The sequence below is a fragment of the Balaenoptera acutorostrata genome, chromosome 5 (assembly GCF_949987535.1).
Source record: "Balaenoptera acutorostrata chromosome 5, mBalAcu1.1, whole genome shotgun sequence".
NCBI classification, from domain to species: domain Eukaryota; kingdom Metazoa; phylum Chordata; class Mammalia; order Artiodactyla; family Balaenopteridae; genus Balaenoptera; species Balaenoptera acutorostrata.
Genome location: NC_080068.1, coordinates 37,911,996 through 37,921,584, shown reverse-complemented (window position 1 = coordinate 37,921,584; position 9,589 = coordinate 37,911,996).

The following is a 9,589-nucleotide window of genomic DNA, read 5'->3' as shown; positions in this document are numbered from 1 at the left end:
GCTTAGAACCAGGAAGCTCTGGTCCTGCGTGTATGCTGCGTATGAACCTAGAAATTGGAGAATGATGGCACAAGGCTTGTTTTCCCATTAGGAAAGCTCCGTACATGCGGCCTCGAAGCTACCTGCAAAGCATTGTTGTTGCTGGGGTTTTAGTCACTGCCTGCATGGTTCTGGGAAGATATTGAATTTTCCCATAAGAAACCTTGTGCTTCCAGTTCCTAGTTGGAAGCTCACCCTGCTCTGCTCTATACCTCAAGTGAAAGTCAACGTGAGTCCTAGCCTCGAAGTAAGGCCCTGATTTGCCTTGCCAAAAGGGAGGTGTGGAGCAGCTCCATGAGGCCTTCTTCACGGTTCTGCTTTAGTTTCACGGTAGTAAGCTTTTCAAGACTCCTAGAGACCTTGCTTCAGCACCCGTTTCGGTATCAGAAAACTGCCTAGAACCTGGAAGCTCTGGTCCTGCGTGTATGCAGCGTACCAACTTACTCTTTGGAGACTGATGGCACAAGGCTTGTTTGCCCATTTGGAAAGCTCCGTTTTTGCGGCGCTCCTTTGTACCTGAAAAGCATTGTTATTGCCGGGGTTTTAGTCACTGCCTGCATGGTTCTGAGAAGAGATTGAGTTTTCCCGAAAGAAACCTTGTGCTTCCAGTTCCTAGTTGGAAGCTCACCCTGCTCTGCTCTATACCTAAAGTGAAAGTCAACGTGAGCCCTAGCCTCGAAGTAAGGCCGTGATTTGCCTTGCCAAAAGGGAGGCGTGGAGCAGCTCCATGAGGCCGTCTTCACTGTTCTGCTTTAGTTTCACGGTAGTAAGCTTTCCACGACTCCTAGAGACCTTGCTTCAGCACCCGTTTCGGTGTCAGAAAACTGCCTAGAGCCAGGAAGCTCTGGTCCTGGGTGTATGTTGCGTACCAACTTACTATTTGGAGACTGTTGGCACAAAGCTGTTTTGCCCATTATGAAAGCTCCGTTCATGCAGCCTCCTTTATAGCTGAAAAGCATTGTTGTTGCCGGGGTTTTAGGCGCTGCTGCTATGGTTCTGAGAAGATACTGAGTTTTCCCGTAAGAAACCTTGTGCTTCCAGTTCCTAGTTGGAAGCTCACCCTGCTCTGCTCTATATCTAAAGTGAAAGTCAAGGGGAGCCCTAGCCTCGAAGTAAGGCCCTGATTTGCCTTGCCAAAAGGGAGGCGTGCAGCAGCTCCATGAGGCCTTCTTCACTGTTCTGCTTTAGTTTCATGGTAGTAAGCTTTTCAAGACTCCTAGGGACCTTGTTTCAGCACCCGCTTTGCTACCATTATACTGAGTAGAGCCAGGAAGCACAGGGCTAGGTAAGCAACTTCAGCCCCGTAGGCCTTTTGGAACACCTCAGTGTTGGCTAGAGAAAGGCAACACACTGCACTCTTCCTTGGGAGAGCCAGCTTACCTCCTGACTACGCAGGATTCAGGAACACACTTCTAGACTGTCTTCCATTAAATGGATGTAACCTCATTCCCCTAGTTGAACTCTTGAGAAAAACCCTCTCTTCTAATCCCTTTTCACCTTGTACACTTAGAGTCACGCATCCGCAAGGAGGTGGTCGGCTTGCCTTCCAAGTACATTTTTAAGCACAGTTCTTGGTGTAACACTGCAGGTCTTTGGAAGAGGCACAGGCCCCTAAATCTCCCACTCGTATCCTTCGTTTAGGCACTTGGCTGCACGCAAAAAAGCGGTCATAGAAAAAAGTTGAATCAGGGAAAGCCCCAGTGGGTATCGTGAATCTCTTTTGACATGTTAGCATCACCATGCACTTATGCTGCATGTCAATCTGGAAATTGGAGACTGATGGCACAAAGATTGTTTTCCAATTTTGAAAGCTTCACTCATGCAGTCTTGAAGCTACCTGAAAAGCACTGTTGTTACCTGGCTTTTAGTTACTGCCTGCATGGCTTAGAGAAGAAAATGAGTTTTCTCGAAAGAAAGCTTGTGCTTCCAGTCCCTAGTTGGAGGCGTGGAGCAGCTCCATGAGGCCGTCTTCACTGTTCTGCTTTAGTTTCACGGTAGTAAGCTTTCCAAGACTCCTAGAGACCTTGCTTCAGCACCCGTTTCGGTGTCAGAAAACTGCCTAGAGCCAGGAAGCTCTGGTCTTGCGTGTATGTTGCGTACCAACTTACTATTTGGAGACTGTTGCCACAAAGCTGTTTTGCCCATTATGAAAGCTCCGTTCATGCAGCCTCCTTTATAGCTGAAAAGCATTGTTGTTGCCGGGGTTTTAGGCGCTGCTGGTATGGTTCTGAGAAGATATTGAGTTTTCCCGTAAGAAACCTTGTGCTTCCAGTTCCTAGTTGGAAGCTCACCCTGCTCTGCTCTATAACTAAAATGAAAGTCAAGGGGAGCACTAACCTCGAAGTAAGGCCCTGATCATCCTGGTAAAACGGGAGGCGTGCAGCAGCTCCATGAGGCCTTCATCACTGTTCTCCTTTAGTTTAACGGTAGTAAGCTTTCCAAGACTCCTAGAGACCTTGCTGCAGCACCCGATTCGGTATCAGAAAACTGCTTAGAACCAGGAAGCTCTGGTCCTGCGTGTATGCTGCGTATGAACATAGAAATTGGAGAATGATGGCACAAGGCTTGTTTTCCCATTAGGAAAGCTCCGTTCATGGGGCCTCGAAGCTACCTGCAAAGCATTGTTCTTGCCGGGGTTTTAGTCACTGCCTGCATGGTTCTGGGAAGACATTGAGTTTTCCCGTAAGAAACCTTGTGCTTCCAGTTCCTAGTTGGTAGCTCACCCTGCTCTGCTCTATAACTAAAGTGAAAGTCAAGGGGAGCACTAGCCTCGAATTAAGGCCCTGATTATCCTGGCAAAACGGGAGGCGTGCAGCAGCTCCATGAGGCCTTCATCACTGTTCTCCTTTAGTTTAACGGTAGTAAGCTTTCCAAGACTCCTAGAGATTTTGCTTCAGCACCCGTTTCAGTATCAGAAAACTGCTTAGAACCAGGAAGCTCTGGTCCTGCGTGTATGCTGCGTATGAACCTAGAAATTGGAGAATGATGGCACAAGGCTTGTTTTCCCATTAGGAAAGCTCCGTACATGCGGCCTCGAAGCTACCTGCAAAGCATTGTTGTTGCTGGGGTTTTAGTCACTGCCTGCATGGTTCTGGGAAGATATTGAATTTTCCCATAAGAAACCTTGTGCTTCCAGTTCCTAGTTGGAAGCTCACCCTTCTCTGCTCTATACCTCAAGTGAAAGTCAACGTGAGTCCTAGCCTCGAAGTAAGGCCCTGATTTGCCTTGCCAAAAGGGAGGTGTGGAGCAGCTCCATGAGGCCTTCTTCACGGTTCTGCTTTAGTTTCACGGTAGTAAGCTTTTCAAGACTCCTAGAGACCTTGCTTCAGCACCCGTTTCGGTATCAGAAAACTGCCTAGAACCTGGAAGCTCTGGTCCTGCGTGTATGCAGCGTACCAACTTACTCTTTGGAGACTGATGGCACAAGGCTGGTTTGCCCATTTGGAAAGCTCCGTTTTTGCGGCGCTCCTTTGTACCTGAAAAGCATTGTTATTGCCGGGGTTTTAGTCACTGCCTGCATGGTTCTGAGAAGAGATTGAGTTTTCCCGAAAGAAACCTTGTGCTTCCAGTTCCTAGTTGGAAGCTCACCCTGCTCTGCTCTATACCTAAAGTGAAAGTCAACGTGAGCCCTAGCCTCGAAGTAAGGCCGTGATTTGCCTTGCCAAAAGGGAGGCGTGGAGCAGCTCCATGAGGCCGTCTTCACTGTTCTGCTTTAGTTTCACGGTAGTAAGCTTTCCAAGACTCCTAGAGACCTTGCTTCAGCACCCGTTTCGGTGTCAGAAAACTGCCTAGAGCCAGGAAGCTCTGGTCCTGGGTGTATGTTGCGTACCAACTTACTATTTGGAGACTGTTGGCACAAAGCTGTTTTGCCCATTATGAAAGCTCCGTTCATGCAGCCTCCTTTATAGCTGAAAAGCATTGTTGTTGCCGGGGTTTTAGGCGCTGCTGGTATGGTTCTGAGAAGATATTGAGTTTTCCCGTAAGAAACCTTGTGCTTCCAGTTCCTAGTTGGAAGCTCACCCTGCTCTGCTCTATATCTAAAGTGAAAGTCAAGGGGAGCCCTAGCCTCGAAGTAAGGCCCTGATTTGCCTTGCCAAAAGGGAGGCGTGCAGCAGCTCCATGAGGCCTTCTTCACTGTTCTGCTTTAGTTTCATGGTAGTAAGCTTTTCAAGACTCCTAGGGACCTTGTTTCAGCACCCGCTTTGCTACCATTATACTGAGTAGAGCCAGGAAGCACAGGGCTAGGTAAGCAACTTCAGCCCCGTAGGCCTTTTGGAACACCTCAGTGTTGGCTAGAGAAAGGCAACACACTGCACTCTTCCTTGGGAGAGCCAGCTTACCTCCTGACTACGCAGGATTCAGGAACACACTTCTAGACTGTCTTCCATTAAATGGATGTAACCTCATTCCCCTAGTTGAACTCTTGAGAAAAACCCTCTCTTCTAATCCCTTTTCACCTTGTACACTTAGAGTCACGCATCCGCAAGGAGGTGGTCGGCTTGCCTTCCAAGTACATTTTTAAGCACAGTTCTTGGTGTAACACTGCAGGTCTTTGGAAGAGGCACAGGCCCCTAAATCTCCCACTCGTATCCTTCGTTTAGGCACTTGGCTGCACGCAAAAAAGCGGTCATAGAAAAAAGTTGAATCAGGGAAAGCCCCAGTGGGTATCGTGAATCTCTTTTGACATGTTAGCATCACCATGCACTTATGCTGCATGTCAATCTGGAAATGGGAGACTGATGGCACAAAGATTGTTTTCCAATTTTGAAAGCTTCACTCATGCAGTCTTGAAGCTACCTGAAAAGCACTGTTGTTACCTGGCTTTTAGTTACTGCCTGCATGGCTTAGAGAAGAAAATGAGTTTTCTCGAAAGAAAGCTTGTGCTTCCAGTCCCTAGTTGGAGGCGTGGAGCAGCTCCATGAGGCCGTCTTCACTGTTCTGCTTTAGTTTCACGGTAGTAAGCTTTCCAAGACTCCTAGAGACCTTGCTTCAGCACCCGTTTCGGTGTCAGAAAACTGCCTAGAGCCAGGAAGCTCTGGTCTTGCGTGTATGTTGCGTACCAACTTACTATTTGGAGACTGTTGCCACAAAGCTGTTTTGCCCATTATGAAAGCTCCGTTCATGCAGCCTCCTTTATAGCTGAAAAGCATTGTTGTTGCCGGGGTTTTAGGCGCTGCTGGTATGGTTCTGAGAAGATATTGAGTTTTCCCGTAAGAAACCTTGTGCTTCCAGTTCCTAGTTGGAAGCTCACCCTGCTCTGCTCTATAACTAAAATGAAAGTCAAGGGGAGCACTAACCTCGAAGTAAGGCCCTGATCATCCTGGTAAAACGGGAGGCGTGCAGCAGCTCCATGAGGCCTTCATCACTGTTCTCCTTTAGTTTAACGGTAGTAAGCTTTCCAAGACTCCTAGAGACCTTGCTGCAGCACCCGATTCGGTATCAGAAAACTGCTTAGAACCAGGAAGCTCTGGTCCTGCGTGTATGCTGCGTATGAACCTAGAAATTGGAGAATGATGGCACAAGGCTTGTTTTCCCATTAGGAAAGCTCCGTTCATGGGGCCTCGAAGCTACCTGCAAAGCATTGTTGTTGCCGGGGTTTTAGTCACTGCCTGCATGGTTCTGGGAAGACATTGAGTTTTCCCGTAAGAAACCTTGTGCTTCCAGTTCCTAGTTGGTAGCTCACCCTGCTCTGCTCTATAACTAAAGTGAAAGTCAAGGGGAGCACTAGCCTCGAATTAAGTCCCTGATTATCCTGGCAAAACGGGAGGCGTGCAGCAGCTCCATGAGGCCTTCATCACTGTTCTCCTTTAGTTTAACGGTAGTAAGCTTTCCAAGACTCCTAGAGATTTTGCTTCAGCACCCGTTTCAGTATCAGAAAAGTGCTTAGAACCAGGAAGCTCTGGTCCTGCGTGTATGCTGCGTATGAACCTAGAAATTGGAGAATGATGGCACAAGGCTTGTTTTCCCATTAGGAAAGCTCCGTACATGCGGCCTCGAAGCTACCTGCAAAGCATTGTTGTTGCTGGGGTTTTAGTCACTGCCTGCATGGTTCTGGGAAGATATTGAATTTTCCCATAAGAAACCTTGTGCTTCCAGTTCCTAGTTGGAAGCTCACCCTGCTCTGCTCTATACCTCAAGTGAAAGTCAACGTGAGTCCTAGCCTCGAAGTAAGGCCCTGATTTGCCTTGCCAAAAGGGAGGTGTGGAGCAGCTCCATGAGGCCTTCTTCACGGTTCTGCTTTAGTTTCACGGTAGTAAGCTTTTCAAGACTCCTAGAGACCTTGCTTCAGCACCCGTTTCGGTATCAGAAAACTGCCTAGAACCTGGAAGCTCTGGTCCTGCGTGTATGCAGCGTACCAACTTACTCTTTGGAGACTGATGGCACAAGGCTTGTTTGCCCATTTGGAAAGCTCCGTTTTTGCGGCGCTCCTTTGTACCTGAAAAGCATTGTTATTGCCGGGGTTTTAGTCACTGCCTGCATGGTTCTGAGAAGAGATTGAGTTTCCCCGAAAGAAACCTTGTGCTTCCAGTTCCTAGTTGGAAGCTCACCCTGCTCTGCTCTATACCTAAAGTGAAAGTCAACGTGAGCCCTAGCCTCGAAGTAAGGCCGTGATTTGCCTTGCCAAAAGGGAGGCGTGGAGCAGCTCCATGAGGCCGTCTTCACTGTTCTGCTTTAGTTTCACGGTAGTAAGCTTTCCAAGACTCCTAGAGACCTTGCTTCAGCACCCGTTTCGGTGTCAGAAAACTGCCTAGAGCCAGGAAGCTCTGGTCCTGGGTGTATGTTGCGTACCAACTTACTATTTGGAGACTGTTGGCACAAAGCTGTTTTGCCCATTATGAAAGCTCCGTTCATGCAGCCTCCTTTATAGCTGAAAAGCATTGTTGTTGCCGGGGTTTTAGGCGCTGCTGGTATGGTTCTGAGAAGATATTGAGTTTTCCCGTAAGAAACCTTGTGCTTCCAGTTCCTAGTTGGAAGCTCACCCTGCTCTGCTCTATATCTAAAGTGAAAGTCAAGGGGAGCCCTAGCCTCGAAGTAAGGCCCTGATTTGCCTTGCCAAAAGGGAGGCGTGCAGCAGCTCCATGAGGCCTTCTTCACTGTTCTGCTTTAGTTTCATGGTAGTAAGCTTTTCAAGACTCCTAGGGACCTTGTTTCAGCACCCGCTTTGCTACCATTATACTGAGTAGAGCCAGGAAGCACAGGGCTAGGTAAGCAACTTCAGCCCCGTAGGCCTTTTGGAACACCTCAGTGTTGGCTAGAGAAAGGCAACACACTGCACTCTTCCTTGGGAGAGCCAGCTTACCTCCTGACTACGCAGGATTCAGGAACACACTTCTAGACTGTCTTCCATTAAATGGATGTAACCTCATTCCCCTAGTTGAACTCTTGAGAAAAACCCTCTCTTCTAATCCCTTTTCACCTTGTACACTTAGAGTCACGCATCCGCAAGGAGGTGGTCGGCTTGCCTTCCAAGTACATTTTTAAGCACAGTTCTTGGTGTAACACTGCAGGTCTTTGGAAGAGGCACAGGCCCCTAAATCTCCCACTCGTATCCTTCGTTTAGGCACTTGGCTGCACGCAAAAAAGCGGTCATAGAAAAAAGTTGAATCAGGGAAAGCCCCAGTGGGTATCGTGAATCTCTTTTGACATGTTAGCATCACCATGCACTTATGCTGCATGTCAATCTGGAAATGGGAGACTGATGGCACAAAGATTGTTTTCCAATTTTGAAAGCTTCACTCATGCAGTCTTGAAGCTACCTGAAAAGCACTGTTGTTACCTGGCTTTTAGTTACTGCCTGCATGGCTTAGAGAAGAAAATGAGTTTTCTCGAAAGAAAGCTTGTGCTTCCAGTCCCTAGTTGGAGGCGTGGAGCAGCTCCATGAGGCCGTCTTCACTGTTCTGCTTTAGTTTCACGGTAGTAAGCTTTCCAAGACTCCTAGAGACCTTGCTTCAGCACCCGTTTCGGTGTCAGAAAACTGCCTAGAGCCAGGAAGCTCTGGTCTTGCGTGTATGTTGCGTACCAACTTACTATTTGGAGACTGTTGCCACAAAGCTGTTTTGCCCATTATGAAAGCTCCGTTCATGCAGCCTCCTTTATAGCTGAAAAGCATTGTTGTTGCCGGGGTTTTAGGCGCTGCTGGTATGGTTCTGAGAAGATATTGAGTTTTCCCGTAAGAAACCTTGTGCTTCCAGTTCCTAGTTGGAAGCTCACCCTGCTCTGCTCTATAACTAAAATGAAAGTCAAGGGGAGCACTAACCTCGAAGTAAGGCCCTGATCATCCTGGTAAAACGGGAGGCGTGCAGCAGCTCCATGAGGCCTTCATCACTGTTCTCCTTTAGTTTAACGGTAGTAAGCTTTCCAAGACTCCTAGAGACCTTGCTGCAGCACCCGATTCGGTATCAGAAAACTGCTTAGAACCAGGAAGCTCTGGTCCTGCGTGTATGCTGCGTATGAACCTAGAAATTGGAGAATGATGGCACAAGGCTTGTTTTCCCATTAGGAAAGCTCCGTTCATGGGGCCTCGAAGCTACCTGCAAAGCATTGTTGTTGCCGGGGTTTTAGTCACTGCCTGCATGGTTCTGGGAAGACATTGAGTTTTCCCGTAAGAAACCTTGTGCTTCCAGTTCCTAGTTGGTAGCTCACCCTGCTCTGCTCTATAACTAAAGTGAAAGTCAAGGGGAGCACTAGCCTCGAATTAAGGCCCTGATTATCCTGGCAAAACGGGAGGCGTGCAGCAGCTCCATGAGGCCTTCATCACTGTTCTCCTTTAGTTTAACGGTAGTAAGCTTTCCAAGACTCCTAGAGATTTTGCTTCAGCACCCGTTTCAGTATCAGAAAAGTGCTTAGAACCAGGAAGCTCTGGTCCTGCGTGTATGCTGCGTATGAACCTAGAAATTGGAGAATGATGGCACAAGGCTTGTTTTCCCATTAGGAAAGCTCCGTACATGCGGCCTCGAAGCTACCTGCAAAGCATTGTTGTTGCTGGGGTTTTAGTCACTGCCTGCATGGTTCTGGGAAGATATTGAATTTTCCCATAAGAAACCTTGTGCTTCCAGTTCCTAGTTGGAAGCTCACCCTGCTCTGCTCTATACCTCAAGTGAAAGTCAACGTGAGTCCTAGCCTCGAAGTAAGGCCCTGATTTGCCTTGCCAAAAGGGAGGTGTGGAGCAGCTCCATGAGGCCTTCTTCACGGTTCTGCTTTAGTTTCACGGTAGTAAGCTTTTCAAGACTCCTAGAGACCTTGCTTCAGCACCCGTTTCGGTATCAGAAAACTGCCTAGAACCTGGAAGCTCTGGTCCTGCGTGTATGCAGCGTACCAACTTACTCTTTGGAGACTGATGGCACAAGGCTTGTTTGCCCATTTGGAAAGCTCCGTTTTTGCGGCGCTCCTTTGTACCTGAAAAGCATTGTTATTGCCGGGGTTTTAGTCACTGCCTGCATGGTTCTGAGAAGAGATTGAGTTTTCCCGAAAGAAACCTTGTGCTTCCAGTTCCTAGTTGGAAGCTCACCCTGCTCTGCTCTATACCTAAAGTGAAAGTCAACGTGAGCCC